This window comes from Rhineura floridana, chromosome 1, assembly GCF_030035675.1.
Source record: "Rhineura floridana isolate rRhiFlo1 chromosome 1, rRhiFlo1.hap2, whole genome shotgun sequence".
NCBI classification, from domain to species: Eukaryota; Metazoa; Chordata; class Lepidosauria; order Squamata; family Rhineuridae; genus Rhineura; species Rhineura floridana.
The window spans coordinates 112,402,085-112,427,367 of record NC_084480.1 but is presented as its reverse complement, the minus strand read 5'-3'; the positions used below and the strand labels follow the sequence as shown (position 1 = coordinate 112,427,367).

The 25,283-nt window shown below is 38.8% G+C and overlaps 1 protein-coding gene and 1 pseudogene across 17 annotated transcripts in view; one reads left to right on the top strand and one right to left on the bottom strand.

The window, feature by feature from the left end:
- Positions 1-25,283, top strand: part of PTPRD (protein tyrosine phosphatase receptor type D) — a 2,140,456-nt gene that overhangs the window by 1,785,033 nt on the left and 330,140 nt on the right. The gene's annotated exons all lie outside the window — the stretch shown is intronic.
- LOC133375795 (5S ribosomal RNA) lies at positions 24,377-24,495 on the bottom strand (annotated as a pseudogene).

Below are 25,283 nucleotides of genomic sequence, written 5' to 3'. Positions count from 1 at the left end.
TCTATTTCTTCACTGGTCTCTCGACATCTGTCTTCCCTTTGTTGATATCTGCTAGATATGGCAGTCTATTTCTAGGCATATTTTCCCATCTTTATCTTCCTAACTAAACAATTGAAAACACTTTGTGCAGAACCATTGTTTTAAATATCGAGGATGACAGAATTTAATCTAGATAGATAGATAGATAGATAGATAGATAGATAGATAGATAGATAGATAGATAGATAGATAGATAGATAGATAGATAGATAGATAGATAGATCTACAAAGAGCAGGCAGGGGATTCAAACCTCCTGCCTAAAATTAGCTGGCTAAGCGCCACATATCCGCTCCACATCTGATGAGCGGCGGCAGCACAGGGAAGCCACTGACTCGGTCATGCAGCCGAAGAGCAGGCAGGGGATACAAACCTTCCACCTAAAATCAGCTCAGGAAGCGGCTGGCGAGACAGCCACTGCACTGGTGAAGAGAGAGGAAAATCCCCGCCGCAGCCCAGCTTCTCAGATCGTCAAGCGTGGGGGCCCCCAAAGTGTGGGGCCCAGGGCAACTACCCCACTTCCCTGTGGCTAGGGGCAGCTCTGCCCTACTATATAACAAAAAACTTGGAAATAGAAAGGAAGAGGATAAGAAAGGAGAAAGCTGTTATAAGAAGGAGATGTAAAGGGACCAGGGAGGAGGAATGAAAGAAACTGGCAGTTTAACAGGGAGATAACATACAAGTTGAGTGGAAAGGAGAATGGGAGAAGAAATTGCCATGAATTTAGAGACCACTTAGAGTCTCTGGTTCAGCAATTTTTGTCTAAAATGGGGAGTCTCGGTCGCAATGCCTCCAGAGCAAATGTTTCTACTTAGCTTGAGGAATGCTGACCTGTGGAACTCCTTACCATAAGGAAAATGAAAATGATGTCAATAATTGTCAGCTGATTATGTTAAACTCAGCCTGCATCTGCCAGCATTTTGTGACTGGCTCTGCTCCAGCACCACCATTTTGTGACTGGTGGGCCTCAGTAATTTTCAAGTGTCTCAAGTGAGCTCGGGGGTAGAAAATATGGGAACCCCTGCTGTACACCATGCATCTTCTGACCTCCAGTTGATGAGTGGTTGTTGCATTGCTGACAGGAGGAACAAATTCCTTATTTCTGTTTGGCCTCCCATTTCTTTGAACACTTTTCCTGGCAGACATTTTCTCTGTGCTGAGCAAAAAAACAGAAACCCAAACAGTTGCAGTTTTGAAATTTTAACGGATTATTCTGCCTTGGTTTTGCCCTGCAGCTGTTACTTGATGTTTCATCTGTATCATATTCTACTGCAACAGTCTGAAGCAAAATTTTAGCTTTTGATTAAAACTGTCTTGGTTCCATTTTGTGGGTGATTAGCTGCACTTGAGGCCTGAAGCTGGAACTTGATGACAGGAGTCCTTAGCACTAAGGAAGACTTTCTATAATACACTAATGATTGTAACCTTAGGATAAAATGCAATTATTTTTATCAACTTTGTTTCTGCAGCTTTGATCTTTTCTTAAATATTGCCACCTTAAATTAATTATTAGAATTTTATGGACCCTAGTAGTGATAGAAAGAGATGTGCTGCAAGAGAATATTATTTATTTGCGCTAACATTTGTAATATGTTCTTGATATTGTTTTATTCATGGCTTTCTTGGCCATAACACAATTATCTCTGCATTCACTCGAACATTGGTAGGTGAGAAGAAATAGTACATGCCATGCTTTGGTGTCTGTATGCATTTGTCCACTGCAAGCTCAAAACAAGCTGGAATCTGTCATAACCTATTTTATCTGATGTTTCCGTTATATCTCTCTTAAGTGTTCACTCTTACATCTCTAAGGGAATTTAACCTCACAGCTTTGGGTGTATGTCATAGAAAGAGAGAAGCCGTTTCCCCCCTCCATTGTGGAAGTACAGATTAAATTGTCTCTTCTCTGCTCAGTTAAAAGAGGTGAGAGAAGCTCTGTCTCATAACACAAAGCATGCGCTAAAGGATGTTATTTGGTGCAATCTACTTTTCACTGCAAAATACTTATTGATTGATTGATTGATTGATGTCCTGCACTTCCTCCCACCAGGAGTTCAGGGCAGCAAACAAAAGCACTAAAAACTTTAAAACATCATAAAAACAAACTTTAAAACACATTAAAACAAAACATCTTTAAAAACGTTTTTTTTTAAAAAAAGCTTTCAAAACATCTAAGATTAAAAACATTTTTAAAGAGAAGGTTTAAGAACATATTAAAAAGGAACTCCAGCACAGACGCAGACTGGGATAGGTCTCAACTTAAAAGGCTTGTTGAAAGAGGAAGGTCTTTAATAGGTGCCAGAAAGATAACAGAGATGACACCTGCGTAATATTTAAGGGGAGGGAATTCCACAGGGTAGGTACTGCCATACTAAAAGTCCATTTCCTATGTTGTGCAGAATGGACCTCCTGATAAGATGGTATCTGCAGGAGGCCGTCAGCTGCAGAGCGCAGTGATCGACTGGGTATATAAGGGATAAGATGGTCATTCAGGTATCCTGGTCCCAAGCTATATAGGGCTTTGTACACCAAGACTAGAACCTTGAACTTGGACCTTGAATACTTGAAGGGATTTTATTTACTGGGGTGGGGATAGTATTGAAGCCATTGAAAGAAAAATAAAATACATTGCGACTTCAGTTATCCATGCTGCTTGGAGGTGTCCTGCCTGAAGTTGAGAGACTCAGACTCCACAGTGGTCTTTTCTCTTTTTATTAAAGTAATAGACAGCTGCAGTGCAGAGTGCCTCATGTAACTAGCTTCTCACTCTAGGTACTCAGCATCCCTCTCTGGCACTAGCTAAGCATGACTTTGTGACTCCAAGATGTTGACTCAGTAACTGTCCCCCCCCCCAGTCTGCTTAAGTAGGTTGGGAGCGTGCGTGCAGACGGAGACTCCTCCTTAGCTGGGTCTCTTGAATTTTCTGCCTCAAACGTCTTTGAGTGTGGAGTGAAGGTGGAGCCTTGGTCAGTCTCTTGTCTTCCCCCAGGCTCCTAACTGTCAGTTCAGGAATGGGAAATGGAGGCGCACCCAGCTGGGAAGCATCTGATGGGTCAAACTGAACTCCTGCAGGGGGCTGGAATTGCGGGGGCTGTGGTGTCAAAGACGGGTCGGGCACCCTCTAGGTCTGTTCTGCTGCTTGACCCCTCCCCAAGTGTTTTATCCCAGTCCACGTCCTTATGCTCTCTCTCGCCCCCGCCCGTCCACCCCCACCCGGCAGGGATCATGACAGGAGGCAATAGTGTAATGGCAAATTCAGAAGTGCAGGGTCCCTTCATGATAGTTATGCCACCCACCCTCACAGCCACATTCCCTTTTCTACTTTCCTTCATCTCCCTTGTTCTCCATGTTGTCTCCAAGTCCACACTCAGACATCCGTAGGAGACAATCAACATGAAAGGGAAGCTACTAAAGCTGCCAAGATGGCGTCCTGAGCAGTAGACGTGTTATTTGTGGCTCTACAATAGTTTAAACTAATATAGTTAAACATAACTAAAGAACAACGCAGAAGCCTGCTGTTGACATTCTTCTCTGCTGCCGAGGCAAGTCTTCTTCTTTTATCTTGGTAGATAAATTTAAAGTCCAATTAACCTTGGAGGAGAGGAATGCCGAATTGTAAATACAAGTACAAGGACACTAAGATATCTACAGAGAACTAACTTGCTTAATTCTAAAAGTAATTTAACTCACTTTTACAAGATCTTCAAGAACAATAAGGTGATTAAGAATGGTGCTTACCAGAAGTGCATGTAGAGCTCTGGGTGCTTCTCTCGTATCTGAGCCGCCGGCAATTTCTGCTGGGCGTGGGACTCTCTCTAGTTACAAACAAACTGAAACTACGCAGTTCTATAAAAGGGAGAGCAATGAACTTAAAAGTGGAGGAAGGAAAGTAACATCAACAACATCTGACCTCAATTTAGGGGTCGATGGGGATGACTTTGATGTGTCTCTGTGTAGTACAAAGTTACTGACCTGGAGACAAGAGGATTCATCCTGCCCTAACTTAATTGAAGAGATAAAATGTGCTGAGCAACTCGCTGGGTCTACATCCCCTCCTTCTCAACAGTTTAAAGAATTGACAGTTAACTTATCTACTGCAACTTCAATGCCTTCCTTAGAATCTACCTACAGAGAACCATTAATAGAATCTTCGACTCCTAGAAGTATAGAAACATTATTACCAACAGTGCCTTCTTTGTTAATAAGGAACTCCTTTGAACATCTGGATCTTAGTGCTTGTGAGTTTATAGACTATGTAGATGCTTTATACAAAGATCAAGGAAAAGCTGATGAATCACAGAATTTGGCTAAAAACATTTCTGGCCATGAAAACTATCACCAGTTCAAGAATAATACATCAACATCTGTATTGGTGACTCAATATTTATCTCAAATAGTAGCATATGTTGCTGAACTAACTTCTTCAATAACAACATTAATAGAGCTTACTACCAAAATAGATCTACAAACAAACTATCCTAAAAATAACAAGATATATAGATCCCAAGCTTCTCAAACCAAGCTTAAGAAAAGGAGGTCAAATGTTAAGAATAAGATCTCTAAGAAAGTAAGATCTGAGCAGCAAACTAAAAAGAGCAAAAATATGAAAAACCTTAAAATTCCCAGGAAATCGCATATGAATTTTATGAAGTTATATAACATAATGGACTCTTCACGACGATCAAAAAAAAAAGACAAAGAAGAAAAAGAGATCAAAGCTGGATAAGAAATCTACAACCTCTCCGACGATAGAGCCTCCTTATGACATCAATACTGACACCTTGAAGCAAAAATTACCTCAAGTAATTTTAATGCAAAAAGAAGGAAAACCGAATCATAACATATTTACTCAAGAACATCTACACCATAATGATAGCAAGGGGAAGATAGTGACACAGCCACAACAAAGATATTGGAAATTGGTTTTAAACCCAAGTAAATTAGTTTTTATAAACTACCCCACACCCAAAGGATTTCTTTCACAAACCCAACATAGAATTCATCTATGGGAAGTAATTCAGAGTGTGACTCCTAATCTCATTGATATAAATGCAATTACAGCAGTGCAATACTATTTTCATAACTATATCTCGGCTAAAGCAATTGTTACTTTCCAGGACATTGGAACCACTAAGCTCGTATACAACAACAAAGAGAAATTTGAATACCATCTTTTAGGACTTTCAAGGTATTTTGAAAATCATGCCTTACCACAAAGTCTTCTGAATCCTATATCCACCTATTTGAACTTACGAACTCAATCGAACTCACCATTGGTGGATAAGAGAAGAAAGAGTGGAAATTCCTCTATTATAGAGCTATCCGATCGCCGTTTACTCGATACAGACAATACATCGAGTACCCTCCCGGAAGAAAAACTTCTTCAAGATTTATATCCTGACTTTACGTTGGAGCAGCAGACGGAGACTATTATTAGATTGAAAAAGTTAATACAGACTTTGGAAAATAGCAGAAATTCATCTATTCTACTTGATGCCCAGGAATTTCCAGCTAATTCTAATTTAGGGGATAGACTAAATCCCCACTTGGATTATAATCTGGCACAACCGTTTGATGTTAATCTATCAAATACCTCCTCATTGCTTATTCCTTCTACCCTACCCTATCGATCCTCGGAGGATAACAAAATTGATTTAGACCCTCCTATAAGTAGACAGACCGAACATAATGAAATAATGACACAGAAACAGAAATCTATATGCCCCAATATGAACTGACTAGAACCAAACCCCAAATCGAGATCATTAAAAATAATATCGTGGAATATTGCTGGCTGGAATAGTAATTCCATCAACCAAGATACGAAAATCTTTCTGCTTCTTATGATATAATAGCTTTGCAAGAAACCTGGATTACAAATGAACCAATATTAGAAGGCTTTCTTTCCTTCTATTTGCAAGCAACACCTAGTGAAAAGGGAGGCAGACCCAAAGGTGGGATCTGCACATTCATATCTAATTCATTGAAGGTTAAGGCCACAATCACTGGGAAACTACAAGATCTTGCTATTGCCCTTACCCTGGATTTTATGAAATTCTCAGTGATACTCATTAATACATACTTACCACCTGCTCGAAATAACAGTATAACTAATGAAAGAATTGCCCAGTTGGAGATTTTTATTTCGGAATTGATGATGGAGAACCCAGAAAAACATTTGATCTTACAAGGCGATTTTAACGCTCGAATTGGCCCTTCGGATAAGACATTATATCAAAAATATCATCAATTATCCCTATTGCCACCGGAGATTCTAAATATTCCTGTTTGCTGTTCAAAGGACAGCGGAATAAACTATACTGGTTTTACATTGATAAAGATGTGCAATGAAGCAAATCTGATTCTACTAAATGGGCGAACCCCTGGTGATATCCCAGGGGGATTTACTTACCATGCGATAAATGGATCATCCCTCATTGATTTGGTATTTGTCTCAATAGATCTTTTTTCACTGACAAACAAACTTTATATCGAACATCGACCAGAAAGTGACCATTTACCTGTTATAATAGAAATCAGTTTTGATTCAAAGGAGCTCTATTTATCTCATAGAACATTCACCAACAACGATATAGAACTTCGTTCAATTAGGGTTAAATGGTTACCTAAGCTTAATACTGAGATATATAATATGCTAAACTCTTTATCCATTCTTAAAATAAAAGACGATATCCTGGAATCCATTTCTTCTAATATCTTTTTTTCCATTTTTCAAAAACTCATGATAAATGTTCAAACAACTATCCATAAAAATACCTGCTCTCGAGCACCTCCTGGCCATTTAAAATCTAAACCATGGTTTGATGATCAATGTGTTTTAATCAAAAAACAAATGATAAACATCTACCAGAGAGCTATTACTACAGGGTCCCGTGAGGACTTACATGAATATTGTGAAACAAAGAAAAAATATAAAATCCCCATTAAGAATAAAAAACAACAGGAAATAGATTGCTTATGGTAGAATCTACTTGAAGCTGCCAAATTAAAAAATTCCAGTAAATTCTGGAGCCTTGTTACATCATATTGGCCGAAATCACAATTCCAAAATACTGTAAATGTACCAGCTCATATCTGGGAAAAATTATTTTACAACTTGTACTTGGATCGAATAGATCCAAGTCCAACGATATATTTGTTAAATGAGAGCATGCAGGAATGGCCTCCAGTTAGTAATCAAGAAATTATGTATTTAATCTGAGAGGTGGTGGTGGTGGATGAGGTGAACTGAGTGGGTTGCTTGGTGGGGTTTAGAGAGTTGTTTGCCAGGAGAGAGTGGAGAAGGAGGGGGGTGGAGTTCGGATTAGTATTGAGTAAAACCATATGCTTATGTGCCTTAAGAAGAAATCTTGTTAATCTTGTTAGCTTTGTTATCTTTAATAAATACTTAATTTGGTTTACCAAAGGCCTGATCCTTGGCTGGGGTTTCACAGACCAGAAGGGAGGGTAAGGTAATGACCAAGGCTGAAGGGAAACTGTAACAAATGGTGGCAGTGGTGAAGAGAATAACAATACCAGTATTCAGAGTCTCTGGGAATACTAGTATTAGGACGTGACTGGTGGTTGCCTAGCAGGGGGATCTGTTGAGATCTGTGCTAGAGCGGGGAGAGAAACCATAAAAAAGAACAGTCCGGACTGGTGGAGTCCCTGGTGGTGCCTAGTGACAGGCAGTAGCCATGCGCAGGTAGGAACCTGACAGGGAGAGCCAGACAACATTCCACCTGAAGTCTTCAAATCCAATGCAAACTGGTGGGCGCCTGTACTTGCCTCATTATTCACGCACATTGACTTAACATTAGAAGTGCCAGAAGATTGGGGACTTGCTACAATTGTCCCCATTTATAAAAAAGGACCTGCTAATGACCCGGCTAACTATGGACCGATTAGTCTGATAAATATAATCTGCAAACTGTATGCAGCTCATCTCCATATAAAATTAATTGAATGGCTTGAACAAAATAAGATATTAGCTATAGAACAAGCAGGATTCCGAACCAAACGATCAATTTTTGACCATATTTTGGTATTGCATCATTTAATTGATAAATATGCAGCTAGGAAAAATTGAATCCTTTATGTAGCATTTATAGATCTAAAGGCTGCATTCGATTCCATATCCCGCCCTCGCCTCTGGTCGAAATTAAACTACCTTGACATGGACAGACGCCTTCTGGCTTTAATCCAGGGTCTCTATAGTAATACATCACTACAAATAAGATGCAGTATGAAGGGACATTTATCCAAGCCAGTTCCAACATCTAAAGGCGTCAAACAGGGCTGTGTACTTGCTCCTGTACTATTTAATATTTACATCAATGACATAGTACAACAGCTAGCATCTGTCCCTGCTCATTCCCCTATTCTAGCCAAGAAATCAAGGAACATTCTATTATATGCTGATGATATAGCTCTACTTTCTCGAACCTCTGTTGGTCTAAAACGCCTTCTAAACAGCCTGGTAGATTATTGTTCTAGCGAGCTGTTAACAATAAATTACGAGAAATCCAAAATTATTGCCTTTACTCGTAAAAAGATAAACTATCGTTGGCAGATACAGGGCCATAAAATAGAACAAGTAAATTCATTTAAATACTTGGGATACGTATTCCAAGCGTCAGGCAGCTGCCAGTTCCACAATAAACTTGCGATTTTAAATGCCCGAAGAACAGTGAAAACTTTGTTGGCGTTCTTCTTTTCCAAAGGTGGACAAGCTTTCTTACCAGCTACAAAAAATTTTAACTCCAAAGTAATACCTCAGCTGACCTTTGGTTCTCAAACAAACAAAAACCTGAAATTCAATGAGTTTGAATCAATTCAAACTATTTTCTTGAGGTCAATTACGGCAATTCCTTCATGTATCCCAAACAACATATTGAGACTGGAAACTGGAGCATTACTAATTGAAACTAAGATCTGGCTTTCAAGAATTAACACCTGGTTAAAACTTACCTTTGACCCCATTGGACTTGCTCCTGATATCCTAACTGATAACTTCCAGTCGCCATGGGTGGATCTTGTAATTGAAAAATTACTAAAAATAGGTTTTTCCACCCAATACGTTCTCTCCTTGGGACAAGATGTTGCATTAGTAAATATCCGCCAGCGCTTGAAAGACTTAGATTTTCAACAACAGTTAGTCTTAGTAAAAAATCAAAGGCATAATGCCAAGTTTTTTATCCCAATGCCTTATTTAACGAATTTAGAAGTGCCAAAATATCGCAAAGCTTTTGCTTGGATTAGAATGAATACTCTCCCTTCAGCTGTTATGGACAGCAGATTCTCCAAAATCCCATATAAAGATAGGTTATGCCCCTGTGGGGACAACGCCGTGGAAAATAATGCACATGTCCTTTTTCATTGCACTCTATACAGGAATCTAAGGCACCAGTTAATCACCCCCTTGTTGTCCGGTCTCCAGCATAAAAACGAACAATTTTGGCTAGAATATCTACTAAATGACACGTCACCAAAGATAACCGTACAACTAGCAAAGTTTAGTTTTGTTGCACAAAAATTAAGAAGTAATTTTATAAAAAATCTCCCAGATTAAGTTTACTGGGATTTTAATTTGAAGACATAACCTATCCTATAGTAAATTTTAAAAATTCTTGCTATATATTTACATAATATTTTTATCTATTCTACTTTTAGTTTATCTATAATATATGGTATGTATATGTATAATCTTCTAAACTTGTATCCAATATTATTGAATTATATTGTTGTTAAAATGTGTTGTTTTATAATGTTTCTTTGCTGACCATATGGTCGTAATAAAACTATTTATCTACTAAAAAGAGTTCTTTTCAGTGGTTGCCTCACCTCCTTTCACTATGATTGGATCTAATCATCACAAAAGAGCAAGGACTCTTATCAGTGGCTAACATGCTCTTGTTTCATGCTGATTGGTTTGTATGTTGGGATCTGGCAGTGACCCTGCTTTTTTAAAGTGACCTCCAGTCACCCTAGATGACTACACTCCTGCTTGGAAGACACTGAGAATGCTCCGATATTTGAAACTGGAGGGGCTCACACACATGTGCACACACAAACAAACACACACACACACACAAATATGTGGCCTGTAGCCTGACCAGTGTAATTCACTGGAGTTTTGGGTGACCTACTTATTAGTCCTTGTATAGATTATGTTCAGTTGGCTTCATTTCAGTTTAGTTGTCTGCACTTGCAATGGGATTGTTTTACTGCCAGTTTTCCTCACTTTACAGGAAAACTATTCCATCTAAGGTTCTGCCATTAGAGATATCTTACATTAGCAGATGCTTCAGAGCATGGTGTAAGAAATGTGGGGTAATCTGCCCTGCCCCCCCAATGAAAGTATTATCCTAGCCTCTTATTGTTTGAGATTAGGCTAATCTCCAATGTGTGAGTTTTCATGTCCTTTATAAAGCATTAATAACTATTATCCCTCCTTTTCCAGCTTTGGCTTCTTTGAGTTCAATCCTCCTCTCTTCTCTAGAAGTCTGGGCTAGAGATTGGTGTCACTGCTGTCCAGACATTGATACAGTGATTTAAAACACACAATTTGATTTAAATTTATTTCATTATATGCCTGTCTGCATATAGCTAGACTATTCACCTGGTAGTTAAAGGCAATGCACAGTATTTTATTTTATTGTTAAGTTAATGTATTGTTCACAACCTAACGTCTGCTAATGTTGTATCCTTCCTGTGGATGAATTGTAGTGGCTTCATTTATTGTGAATTATGGCCAAACTCTTTAATGGAACTACTCCTCAGTAATCTTTTAAAGTTCAAGAAACATCTGTTGTTGATTATTTTCACCTCCCCCATCAGGAATCTTGTGTTCCTCGTTCAAACAATCCAATATTCCATCTTTCTTTTTTTTCTTAGTTGTAACAGCTAGAGCACTGGATTTGAATGTGGTAACCCCAAATTCGAACTCCCGCTGTGTTGCTCTGCAGTGAAACTCAATGGCTGACCGTTTGGAAATGGGCAAGTCTTTCATCCTAAGCTAATGCACAGTTATGAGGATAAAAAGAACCCCATTCACAGATCTTTTAACTCCTCAAATACCAAGCAAGATAACAAGTATAACAAAATGACTACTTTGCATAACATTTACTATGTAGTTTTGAGATCACAGATTGAAATTTGTTGTACAAAGTTAGTCACAGTGTCCCTTTTCATTTGAAAGTACTTTTGCTGACATACTTTTGAAAGTGTTAAGTAGCTTCCTATGTGGATTAGTCTTGGCCTATGGCAAAGGTAAACAGTGCAGTGCAGGATATCATCAAAGGGGAAAGACCCTGGTCATATCATGCTGTGAATGTACAAATGCCTGTGGCATATTGTGCACGTTCAAAGGTTTTGTACCTGGCAGAACTAGAAGAAACCTTTGCATGTGCAAAGAATATGAAAGACCTTTTAGCATGTACAGAGTTTTGGAGTATGATTGTATCGCGTTAATCAGGCCTCCCCCCCTTTCCTTGGTTGTTGTTGTTATGTGCCTTCAAGACGACTACGACTTATGGCGACCCTATAAATCAGCGACCTCCAAGAGCATCTGTCATGAACCACCCTGTTCAGATCTTGTAAGTTCAGGTCTGTGGCTTCCTTTATGGAATCAATCCATCTCTTGTTTGGCCTTCCTCTTTTTCTACTCCCTTCTGTTTTCCCCAGCATTATTGTCTCTTCTAGTGAATCATGTCTTCTCATGATGTGTCCAAAGGATGATAAGCTCAGTTTCATCATTTTAGCTTCTAGTGACAGTTCTGGTTTAATTTGTTCTAACACCCAATTATTTGTCTTTTTCACAGTCCATGGTATGCGTAAAGCGCTCCTCCAACACCACATTACAAATGAGTTGATTTTTCTCTTACCTGCTTTTTTCACTGTCCAACTTTCACATCCATACATAGAGATCAGGAATACCATGGTCTGAATTATTCTGACTTTAGTGGACAATGATACATCTTTGATTATTCCTTGGTTACAATAATGAACATGTAGTGTATTTAGCAGACCTCTCTCCTGAGTTGGGATCACTGTATGTCCACAGGTTTCAAGCTGTTGGGCTGGATTAATTGTCAGAAGATTTTAAAGAATTATCTTTAATTTTGCCTGAAGCAAAACTTTGAGGCAAAATTTTGCTAGGGAAAAAGATCGGAGTGATTTTGGGGGAAGTAGAAAGATTTTTTGGGGGGGGTCACATATACTACCGAGATAATTCATGTACTGCCTGCTAATAAGGATTGTATAGACTGCAACTTGGATTGGATGTACAAATATCAGTTTTTTTAAACCAAAATATGCATAAACTATATGTGGGCATGCTCTGTCCTTGCACTGCTCCTTCTTGCTTTCTCAATGTGATAAAATTGAAGAATTCCTGAGTTAATTAACCATAGTTTCTTGTTATGTCTTCCTCCCCCTTTGCCCCAGCCCTTTTAAGTAAAACAAATCTTGTGTTGCATGCCTCCCCAATCTCCGAGCTGTGAGATCTCAGGGATCCCTGTGCTCATCCAGGGTTTGGTTTCCTTTGGGAAGAAGGTCAGTGGAGACTGCGGTGTCTTTATGAAATATGGTTTATTTATTTACACACATTCCAACCTGAGCTTAGGGTGGAGGGGTTCAAGGCATCAGCAGTCCAATATCCAGCTTTTCTATCTGGGTTGCAGGAAGCATCCTAAAGCCATGGTGCAGAGGGATAGCCTCTCTGCCTGCTTCCAACCCCAGCCATTCTCTAGAGAATTCTAAAAACACTCAAAGCACAAACTTCTGCTAGCCACCAGGAAGGGGGGGAAGGCTCTCCTGAAGAGTTTCGATGACAAAAGGGTCTTCTTGGCCCATTCACCAGTTGCTGGGCAACTGATAGACCCATTATCCTACCTGGCCACTCTATTTGTTTAACAAAAGAAATTCATCTGACCAGCAGAGCCAGCCCGAAGGCACAGGATTCCAAATCAGAGGCTGGAAAGGGGACCCACAGGAATAATCCATTCCAATCCCCATGCTCATAACACTTGAAACCCCCTATTGTCGAAGTAAAACGATACAAGCTTTTGAATATCACTGGTTGCCTTTTTCATTTTTTTGTAAACAATATAATTTGTAGGTATAGCTGAATCAGTAATCCTATACTCACTTACCCAAGAGTAAATCCCAGTGACCTCATTGAGGCTTACTTCTGAGTAGGCATGCCATTCATTGGGATTATTTACTTCTCTTAGATCTAATCCTTTTACCTCGATTCTCGGTGGATGCATTACTCACTCACTCCCAATTCCACCGCAGAATTCTGATCATAAAGAAATTAATTCCTAAGAATATTTGAGGAAAGATGATGCATCCTTTATACCTGTTTGGACAGTGATAGGCGGGTGGTGGTTAGAACAGAAAATCCATTAAAAGGAAACTACAAGACATGATGACATCTCTTTAGTGTTGTAAATCATGAAGTTGAAAACTGGTCAAAGGACAGTATATAGGAGATTGACTATTTTCAAACTCCTTCTCTGGAAGACATACAAGTCCATGTAGCAAGAGTTCCTCTCAAATCATGTGTAATCCTGGTATGTTAGCACTAAAACAGAGCTGTTCTGTGGGATATAGGAACTCCATCCATCTCAATTCCACTTCACAGAAGAAGGAAAACTAAGATGCAAACACATCTGCCATATAACTACTAGCAGATCTAGTAAAAAAAAAAGTATCAAAGATGAAAAAGTTGTGTCAATAGCAAATGTAATCTTATGTGCAATGTTGCTCTCAAAGATTATTATTAATTAAGTAAATTTCTATCCCACCCCTTCTCCCAGAAGTGCTGAGCAGCAACCAACCAATACAACATTTAAAACATATTTAAAACAACTTTTAAAAAAATCTTTAAAATGTCTTTAAAACGGATGCAGACTAGGATAAAAAGTAAAAAAGAAAATGTCACTGGCATGCTTTTTTCAAAACAGCGAGCTGGTCATAGGATTAGGTCAGAGGAAATAATTTAAGATCAATATAGTTTCCAAGGGATAAGATCTGTTCTGTAGTGGAATGGAGAATATTGTGAACTAAGCAGCACTCTTCATACTAGGATTGTGGTTAAGTGTTTGACAACACATCCACTAGGTCACTGAGAAACAACAAAAATAAAAAGCTATTAAGCAGAACAGAGACCATAAAAGCAATTACTAGCCATTAGGAAGATTTATACTTAACCTGTTAAGCCATTAATTACCACTGAACCTATCCCAAAATGAGGGCCTGAACTTCACTCTATTTCTCTTCTCCCTGCTACACACAAAATAACATGTAAGGTTGCATTTCAATGAAGAGAGCTATTGAGTGGGCTTTCAGTATTGTTCCTATGCTGCTAGGCAGGTGGAAAGTGCAAAGCTACAGGGTTCCCACACTTCTTCCTTTCTCCTCGACCTCTCCCCCGCTTTGTCTGTGAGACTTGGCTTTTCCCTGCATTGCGCAACGTATCTCTGTGAGTGTAACAAATGCCCCAAAGACCAAGTCTATGCTCCAACGGCAAACATAGAAGAAGAGGAATTGGAAAGATTTTACACAGAAGTACAGGAAGAAATTGATCACACACCAAAACAAGATGTTCTAATAATCATAAGGGACTGGAATGCAAAGGTAGGGAACAGAGAAGAACTAGGAAATGTGGGGAAATGGAGCTTAAGAGATAGAAATGAAGAAGGAGAAAGACATTGAATTCTGTGAAGCCAATAACTTGTTTCTTGCAAACACATTTTTTGAGCAACTGAAAAGACAACTGTACACTTGGACATCACCAAATGGTCAATATAGGAATCAAATTGATTATATAATTGGTAGCAGAAGATAGAGAAGTTCCATACTTTCTGCAAAAACAAGACCAGGAAGCAGACTGCAGTACAGATCATGAACTGGTAATATCGAAAATCAGAGTAAAGCTAAAGAACAACAAAGCAATCATAATGCCAAAATACAATTTAAATAACATCCCAGAATAATATATAGATCAAATAAGGAACAGATTTCAGGCTTTAAACACTTGATAGAGAACCAGAAGAACTATGGATTGAAGTCAGAGACATGATCAGGGAAGAATGCAAAAGTACAATACCTCTAGTTAAAAAGAGAGAAAGCCCTCAATGGATGACTGAAGAAACCCTTAAAATTGTTAAAGAGAGAAGGGAAGCAAAAGCAAAAGGAGATAGAAACACAGTCAGAACACTAAATGCAACTATAGAGCGACTAGGGACAAAGAGAACTATTACAATAGTTATTGTATAGAAATAGAAGAGGACAACAAAAAGGGTAGAACAAGAGCCCTATTCCAAAAGATTAGAGAAGTTAAAGGGAAATTTAAACCAAGAGTAGGAATGTTGAATAATCAACAGGGGAACACACTGACTGACTGAGATTAAAGGAAGATGGAAGCAATACACTGAAGAACTCTATAAAAGAGATGCAAGGATGACAGATTTATTCATGGAGGAACTGTATGATGAAGAACCATAAAGTTTAGAATGTGAGGTGGAAGCTGCTCTTAAAATACTTGGAAGAATCAAATCACCAGGAACAGATGGCATACTAACAGAATGCAGTAATTATTGAACTATTGCCTTAATATCCCATGCAAGTAAAGCAGTGCTCAAGATTTTACACCGAGGGCCCTTACTGTATATAGAACGAGAAGTGCCAGATGTCCAAGCTGGATTTAGAAAGAGAAGAGGTACCAGACATCATATTGCAAACATGCGTTGGATAATTGAACGGATCAAGGAATTTCAGAAGGAAATCACCCTGTGCTTTATAGATTACAACAAAGCCTTTGACTGTATCGATCATGAGAAACTATGGAATGCTTTAAAAGAAATGGGGGTGCCACAGCTTCTGATTGTTCTGATGCACAACCTATACTCTGGCCAAGAGGCTACTTGTAAGGACAGGATATGGATAAACCGATTGGTTCCCCATCGGAAAGGTGTGAGACGGGTGTATCTTATCACCCTATTTGTTTAATCTGTATGCAGAAGATGTCATACGGAAAGCGAAATTGGACCAAGATGAAGGAGGTGTGAAAACTGGAGAGAGAAATATGAATAATTTAAGATATGCAGATGATACCATACTACTAGCAGAAACCAGTAATGATCTGAAATGAATGCTGATGAAAGTTAAAGAGGAAATCACAAAAGCAGGACTACAGCTGAACGTCAAGAAGTCTAAAGTAATGACAACAGATTTATGTAACTTTAAAGTTGACAATGAAGACATTGACCTTTCAAGGATTACCAATACCTTGGCACAGTCATTAACAAAATGGAGACAATAGTCAAGAAATCAGAAGAAGGCTAGGACTGGGGAGGGTAGCTATGAAAGAACTAGAAAAAGTCCTCAAATGCAAAGATTATAACTGAACACCAAAGTCAGGATAATTCAAACCATGGTATTCCCAATCTCTATATATGAATATGAAAGGTTGACAGTGAAAAAAGAGGAGAAGAGAAAAATCAACTCCTTTGAAATGTGGTGTTGTGGAATTGCAAAAAAACAAACAAATAATTTGGTATTAGAACAAGCTAAACCAGAACTATCACTAGAAGCTAAAATCATGAAACTGTGGTTATCGTACTTTGGACACATCATGAGAAAACATGTTTCACTAGAAAAGACAATAATGCTGGGGAAAGCAGAAGGGAGTAGAAAAAGAGGAAGACCAAACAAGAGATGGATTGATTCTATAAAGGAAGCCACAGACCTGAACTTACAAGATCTGAACAGGGTGGTTCATGACAGATGCTATTGGAGGTCACTGATACATAGGGTCGCCATAAGTTGTAATCGACTGGAAGGCACATAACACACACACACGTATGTGGGGCCACAGAGAGAAGAGTACAGTGAAATCACTAATGGAAGTGGATAGAGGTTCCCTTTTGACGCAGTTCTTTGAAATAATAATAATAATAATTTTTAAAATTGTTCAGTCGATGATTCAGCTCCATCATAGAGAAGAGCAATATTTGGAGTAAGGACAGGTGGGAGCCATGGATTTCCATGAGTCTTATTCTTTATGCATTTTTTCATACACAAAAGACTAATTAAACTCACATTAAATGCTGATTTTTAATGTGTGTGCAATTTGCCTCCTTTCTTGGCAACAGAACAGCTACCTTTTGGGCTTTCAAAAACGCTCAACATTCTACTCCCAACAGGCATTTATGGTATCATTTTGTTGCCTAATTCATTGTATTTGATTTAATACAGAGAATGAGTGTCCAATCCTCTACAGACTTAATTGGGAGTAAGTAGCCCTGAACTCAATGTAGTTTACTTCTGTGTGGATATGAATAGGATTGCACAGTAAGATATTGTAATTGAGGCAATCATGAGGCTGCAGCTGCCCTCTTTCCCACACTGGTTGCCGTCTCTCCCCATCACCAACTTAAGTTTTCCAATAGAGAGCCGGAAGTGTATGGGAAATCTGGGGTATGTTAGTTTTTAATTACCTGAAAGAGGTGTTTAGTTTTTTAAATATTAGTATGTTTGTATTGGTTTTATACTGGATTTTATTGTACATGTAAGTCGCCTAGAGTGGCCGTTAATTCGGCCAGATAGGCGACTCACAAATAAAATTTTATTATTATTTATTATTGTTGTTGTTGTTGTTGTTGTTGTTATTATGTGTGTCCGTCTTTCTTGCTGCAGTGACCCTTTCCTCTTGGAGGAGTAGGAGAGGACCAGATTGGGCTGGGTGTCAGGCACATGAGCAGAAGGGGTGAGCAGCCAAGCCAACTCTGAGGGGAAAGGAGGAGGAGGCAGCAGCAGGGAGAGAAGCACTGGTGGGGCAGGGTTGGGCTCAGGCTGGTGAGGGGCTCCTGTGAGCTCCTGGGCCCTACAAGAGTGGGACTGGGTAACCTCCTGTTTATTGTAAGTTCTCCCCACAGACGACAAAGCAAAGACATCCCAGCATCAAGCAAAGACATTTTTATTTTCCTAGCAGTTTATGCACAAATATTATATTGGTTTTGTGCCTTTTTTTCTGACAGGAATGTTTGTCCTCTTATTTGGTTGTGACTGATTTTTGTGGGTGAACATTTAGTGTATTGTTGACATATTTTATGTATTCCATTTTTTGTGTGTTTTATTATTAGTCACTGTGGAATTTTTTATGGGGAATTGACACACAAAAAACCCTAAATAACATTTTTACCGTGAGCATCTATGTAGTCCTGTTGATGCTCCTCTGAACACTGCACTGAAGATTGTTAATAAAATTTAGAAACAGCTGTATGCAACAGGGATCATTTACCTAACCAAAGTTAAATAAACATATGTATCCACACTTTCTAACAGGTTCCTTTGACCTTCATCTGTAGAAAGATGTTTAGCTCCATCAGTGTAGACATTTTGTAAAAATAAAAAAGAAAGAAAAAGCATTGCATCATCTGCATTGCAAACAATATCTAATTTATAAATATTGACATTGAGAAACCATACTTATATTTTCTTTTAGTTTTATAATTTGTAGTCTGAATGAGGAACTGTTAATCTTGGTATAAATAAAAATTTTTTTTCATAAATGGTTGATCAATAGTAGATGCAGCTAGAAGTGTTCTTTATATTTAAAACCAGGCTGAAATATTTTGATGAGAATGCTAATACTATTGTCTGTCAATAGCTATGAATTAAACATTTTAATTTCTCACAGGCTACAACGTAAAGTATAATATTAGGTTTCATAAATTAATATCAACAGCTACCATTTTTGTCTATTCCTAAATGAGTTGCAGGATTTTCTATCAGTCTAATTATTAAAATCAGACCTTAATATGTGCTATTTGTCACCAGGGCATGTCCTCAGAAATTCCTTAGTTCTAGGGCTCAACTCTGGAATGTATGGCAAGATCATGTGCTTTTTTCATTTTTTCCAGAGGCAAACATCACCATCACCATTATTATTATTATTATTTTGTTATGCTTCACCTTTCCTCTCATAAGAGCCCATGGTAGTTAACAATCCAGTCATTCTCCTGTTTGGCACTAAGAAAAGAATTGTCAAAGGGAGTTCTCTCCAGTTCTTCCTGGCATCTCTAAGACCAAGCACTGATCAGAATGCAGCACCAGCAAAAGCTGCTTTGCAAGGTATTGTTCTGGTTCTGGCTGGGGTATTTCAGTAACAGAACTTCCAGCAGCATGTAATACCTGCCAGTGGTCTGTTGCTATTATACTACAGGAGTTAAGGAATGGTCAATTTTATGTATTTGCCAAAATATCACAAGTGTATTGTACATTGGGAGATAAAAAAGGACTTAGTATATCTTTCATTAGAATTTGTGTGCAGGTGTGAAGAGTCTGCACCTGTGAATTTTTTTACTTCCAGATAACAGTAAGAGCTCAACCTTAGTATTTTGTTAGGTAAACTAAAGGTTTTATCTCAATAAAGTGATGGTGCACACAAACCCTTGCCATCTTTTGTCTAGTGACTTCTGCAGATCAACTGTGTCAAACATACACAGCATTTACTGATCCATTGGCCCATTGACAGACAACATGCTTTGAATGCAGGTCCAGTCCCTGGCATCTCCAGAAAAGTCAGGAGGGGACTCCTTTCTGAAGCATTGGAGAGCCAGTGCCAGTCAGTGTAAAAAATATGGATTAATGGTGTAACTTCGTTAAGACACCTTCCTGTGTCTCTGCTTCCTTTGTACCTGTATTCTCTGTGTCAGTGTTCTTTAACCTTGGGTCCCCAGATGTTGTTGGACTACAACTCCGATCATCCTTGGTCATTGGCTATGCTGATTTGGGTTGATGGGAGTTGTAGTCTGACAACATCTGGGGTCCCAAGATTAAAACAGTGTTCTGGTTTTCTAAGGCCCATCCAGCCTATATAATCTTAAATCTGTATAGCCCTACTTATAAGATAATGATCCTGTGACATTAGTTTTCTTTGTAATATACACACTAACAGATGTCCCTTAACATTTGAGTAATATAATTTCCTTATTATTCTACATTTGAGGGATATATTTTCCTTATTGTCTTTCTGTAATGCTGTACTGATGCTTACTGTGCTGAGAGGGCAGGCATAGTGTGAGCATTTTTACAGCAATGACATTCTCAGTGAAGAAAACCAGGCTCAAACAGGACATCCATCTGGCATGAAAATGTTCAAGACGTAATCACAATACGTCCATTTGAAGCACATATTTTCCTTATTGTCCTCTATCAAAAAAGTAAGATATCTGATTAATCTGTCTCTGCATTGAGCATTTAAAGGCAGTGGATGTTTATAACCTAATGCATTTTTTTAAAAAACAAAAAACTAAGACTGTTTTAAATATACTATTTTAAAAAACAGTCCCAGTTAGTATGAGAAAATTCCATCTATGATATTACTAGCAATAATATAATACTAATTTTAGGCACTTCAAATTGATCTTTTCAACACAGCATGATTCCTTTTCTAGTATGTTGTGTATTTGCTTTCACAAACTTAATTGAAGAGCAGATTTTCATAGATTTCAGTTGCTTCTTTCATCTAATGTCATAAATTTTTAGTGCAGTTCTATGAAAATTAGTAAAAGGGAGATTGCTTTTTGTGGCCTGACATAGTTGTGCAAAGGAGGATAGTAGCTGTAGAGCAGAAGGCTGACAGCATTTATTATCCCTGTTGTTTATTATTATGAATTGACCTCTCCCATGATGGCTACCACAGGAAACTCCTCAGCAACCAAACACTGGCTCTGCTTGGTACATCAGTACAATCATTTGCCTCACTTTGTGGAATGCCTACAACTGAGACACTCTGTAACATCTTCTGAAAGAAAATCCCATCAAATTGGTGTTGCAACTCAGCATGGGTTTGCTTTTACACTGCTATTTTGCTATCAACCTGACTTGTCTATGTGAGGGAAAGATATAATCTTAGGTATTTAAAAATTAGACGGTTCTCTTGTTGAAGTAAATCAATCTCTCCTGTAAGTGGGCCTGCCTTCTTGACACAGATATATTAGGAGTCAATTACAGGCAATAGTCTTTCCACAAACATGCCACAGGATAGCAGCATACTGTAGCTCCAAGGAAAATGTGTCTTATCTCTAACAAATATGACTAGTACCTAATATAAATATACACTATTGAAGCAGTGTGAATTGAAGTCAGGCATCCACTGAGCTGTTTGCAACCTTAAGAACAAGGTTTTAATTTTTTTTAAAGGCTCATTAATAAGATGAAAAACTCTGGCCTTTACACATGCACATATTGGTCAGTGTAGACAAGAGTTTTTACAGTCAGTGAATAGGTCAGCCTTGCTGTATCTGTCAAAAGCCAAGACACATGCTTACATGTATGCACACACCTTTGCACAGTGACAGTGAGTAAACTTTTAAAGCATTTTTTTTTAGCATTTTCTGAATGAGTTTAATTTGAAAGCATGTAGCTAAATATAATAATTTAACAGAATATCTGTCCAGTTAATAGATAAAGATTTTGGACCCTGGCCCAAGTTTGATATAAACAATGCTTGTTGGGCCAATACAGTTCTAATTTCAGGTGCAATCCAGTTCTGTACTCCCAACATTTTGTTGCTGCCTGCAGTAACAAGTTCAGACTAAAGGATTCCAGCAGAAGTGAAATTCTTTACCAATATTAGATCTCACCTCAGCTGCAACTTCACAGCAGCTATAGTTACTTTGGATTGTGTGTTTCCCCTCTGCTTATGATGCATGTATCAGTGACATGGAAGGGTATTTCTAGAGGGAGCATAGAGGGAACTGGACCAAAGCAGTTTACCTTTTAACATGCAACAAGAGCAGTGGTGAGAATTGCCAGAGATGGCCTGCTAGTTGATCTCACTGAGCTGCTTCTATGAGGGCAAGCCTGCCCTGTCCCAGATTGCCAGCCTAAACAGTAGCTGCTATGGCACTGCTACTCAGCTTCCCCCCCGTCACTTCTGCAGTGACAGCTACTGTAGGTGTCTTAACTTCCACTTCTTAACTGATCCACCTGCAAAATTGTAAGAAAAAGGAAGAAGCCAATCAGCTCAGCTCAGGTCCCTGCAGAAGCAATGCCTTTTTTGTATGTAATTTTTATAGGGATGATCGCAATAGACTACTCAGCCCAATTATGAAGAACTTTCCTGGCAGGCCATTGGTCTGGTTTCTAAAATACTTCTTAGCTGATTTTAATAAGTCGATAACAGAGTCAGTGGCTAAGTTCCTCTTCTCTGCCCAAAGGAGTCGTAAGAGGATTCTTCTCTTTTAACTGTTATTTCTTTTATGTTGTACTTTTATATTCATGTGTCTTAACTATTCTGATGTTTTACTGACTATTTTATTTGATTGAGTCTGTGACCGTATATTAATAAACAAGCCCTGGAGAAAGCAAAAAGAAAACAAAAGTGCTCTACAGAGGCCAGGTTTGTGTGGCAGGCAAAAATTCCTTCCCAGCCCCCAAAGGCAACCATGTAACATTGGTGCAAATTCAATAAATCATTGGGGAGGGGGGAGGAATGTCTGTCAGCCTACCAAACCCCACATTTGTGGCAGGACTGGGGGAATAATCAGGTTTCCCTCCCCACTAGTCTTCTGATGGCCCTTGCAATTTCAATAATGTAGTCAATTGGCTCTTTAATGCTTGCTCTTTAGTTTTTGGAATTAAGTTGTAAATAAAATTAGTTTCGTTATCAGTTCATTAGTAAAGAAAGAGAGTTCTCCTGGATTCCTCCCTAAAGTGCTTTTTCTGGATCCCTTTCCTGATGGTTACATGTTAAGACTAAGAAAGGAATCATAGCAAAGATCATAATGACAACCACAGTGTGTACAACTTTAGTCATAAACAGCAAATGGGTTTATATCTTAAGGTAAAGATTGATAAATGCAATATGCTAAATAAGATCCTGAATAGGAACACTTGCCTGGTTTCTTCAGGCTATTCTTACAATAGAAATGTAAAAGCTTGATACTTTTTATGTGGTAGCCTGTGGAAACAATTTCACTTCTAAAATGCTTCAAGAACATTTGAGTGTAATGGGCTTTGTACTGCCTGCTTTGGTTGTATGCTGTAGAGAGCACTCAGCGCCTTCAGCTTGAAGTCTATTTATCCATTAATTTTCTCCTGACCTTGGGCATAAAATATATGTACTTTTTATGCTTTGTGCTTTGTGCGGACAAAGAGGAATACAATTATCAATCCATCACCATTATGAATGATGCCGCTTAAAACAAACACAGGTCAGAGACAGATATTTTAAGAGCAGAATTGTATTGATTCCATCAGTGTGTAGATCTAAAAGGGGAGGGGGAAATCAGTCTCTAAATGATGAAGAGAGACTTGACAAATAACCATAACTGCAAAAGTAAACTTCAGAGCTTTGCTTAAGGGTTATTATTGGTAAGAAAGCAGAAATTGCTGCTGTTGTTATTAAAATCCACCCTCCCTATATATATATTACCACAGTAATATATATATATTACCACAGTCTCTTCATGATATATTGAACAAGTAGTAAAGTCACTCTTTCCCTTTTCATTGTTTTACTCCCCCCCCATTGCTTTCGCTAGGTTTTATTGCTGTTCATTCAGTAGCTTGTTGGAAGCTTTTTTTATTAGACAAATCTCACTCTGATTAGCTTCCTTAATCTTTATTTAGCTACTCCACAGAAATATGTTAACCATGCTTTACAGAGTTAGGAAGCTTTGTTTGCTTAGAAAACTCTGATGCTGAGCAGAAATATAATGTGCCAAATGCATACAGCTTGTCAACTTAACATAGACTGCAACCTGATGTAGCAGTTGGGGTTCCAATTAGCTTGGAGAGATGCTGCAGAGAAAAGAATGCCCCAAGTATAGCAAGGCACCATCTTCCAGGGCATGGATTGCCATGGCCAGACCATACCAGTCCAGAAATGGTTACAGCTTATGAGCCAGCCAAAGCTGGTAAAAGGCACTCTGTGGCATCAAGGCTACCTGGGCCTGTAGTAGGAGTAGAAAAATATATCAATTTCATTTTCTCTTTTCTCATTTTTCCAGTCTTAAATTCAGTTCTTCACATTTCCACAGCAGTTTGCAATATTTTTTTTTAGTCCTCGTAAACACTCATCAGCATCTTTGTGTTTGTTATTAGGATGCTGCCAAAGCTTCCTGTGGCTATTATGGGGATTGTTGTTGTTGTTGTGTGTGTTGTTGTTGTTTTGTTTTCATATTTATCATTGAACATATTTCATGTGTTCTTAGAGAAAGATTGGGGATTGTCAGTGAGGGATTGCCCGTGCTGCCTGGCCATCTCTTGTTGGGAGACCACTATCCACTTTCTTTTGCTGCCAGATCTGTTAGACTCACCATCCTATGGCACCCGGTATTCCCAGGCGGTCTCCCATCAAAGTGCTGACCAGGCCTGGCCCTGCTTGGCTTCCGAGATCAGACGGGATCGGGCGTGTTCAGGGTAGTATGGCCTGAGCTTCCAGTTTCCTGCTGGGCGGCAAACTCACCAGCCTGAGACACTGAATATGTAAATACTCCTTAAAATACCCTTTAATAAGAACTTGAGAAGCTTGGAAATAGCATCCCACATAATCTTACAAGCAGAAGGATTTGTTACATCTTCTTCAGCTTTGAAGTGATTTATTGTGGTTTGATACGAGGTGCCGGCTCCTGCGACTCAAGGAGCTCCAACAAAGGGTGAGATACTGGAGATCCCACTGATAGACAGCCTCCTTGGGAATGAGAATGTAAAAGCAGCAGCCTCTGCAGAATATGATAGGAGCACAAGACTACTAATAAACAAGGAGAAGGAGAGAGTTAAGTGTGGAGGAGGGAGCACCCTGGAACGCCAAGACTGATAACATAAGGCGTACCGAGGCCGCTGAACCCCGAGTGTATGGAACAAAGAACTGCCTTGTTTGTAAAATCTTTTAGCTGGGGCCGTGTCTGGAATTAGTCCGTGTCCGTGTTCAACATCTATCGGGCAAAGATTTTAAACAACACACCAAACTTGTACTGGAGTGCTGCCACTTTAACTGTGTTATCAGTATTGAGCAGCACAGAACTACTCAAGAGGGGGCAGGTCAATTAAAAGCCGTTCAGCTTTTTTATCACTGCAATGACCTACAAACAATCCAGGGTCCCTTTTTTATTATTTTTAGTATTACTACCACTGAAGTTTTTTGAGTTCTCTGAAGTCTCTTTTCCTCTTTCCTCTTTTTTCTTTTTTCTTTTTGTTTTTGTTTCTGTCTTTTTCCTTTTATTTT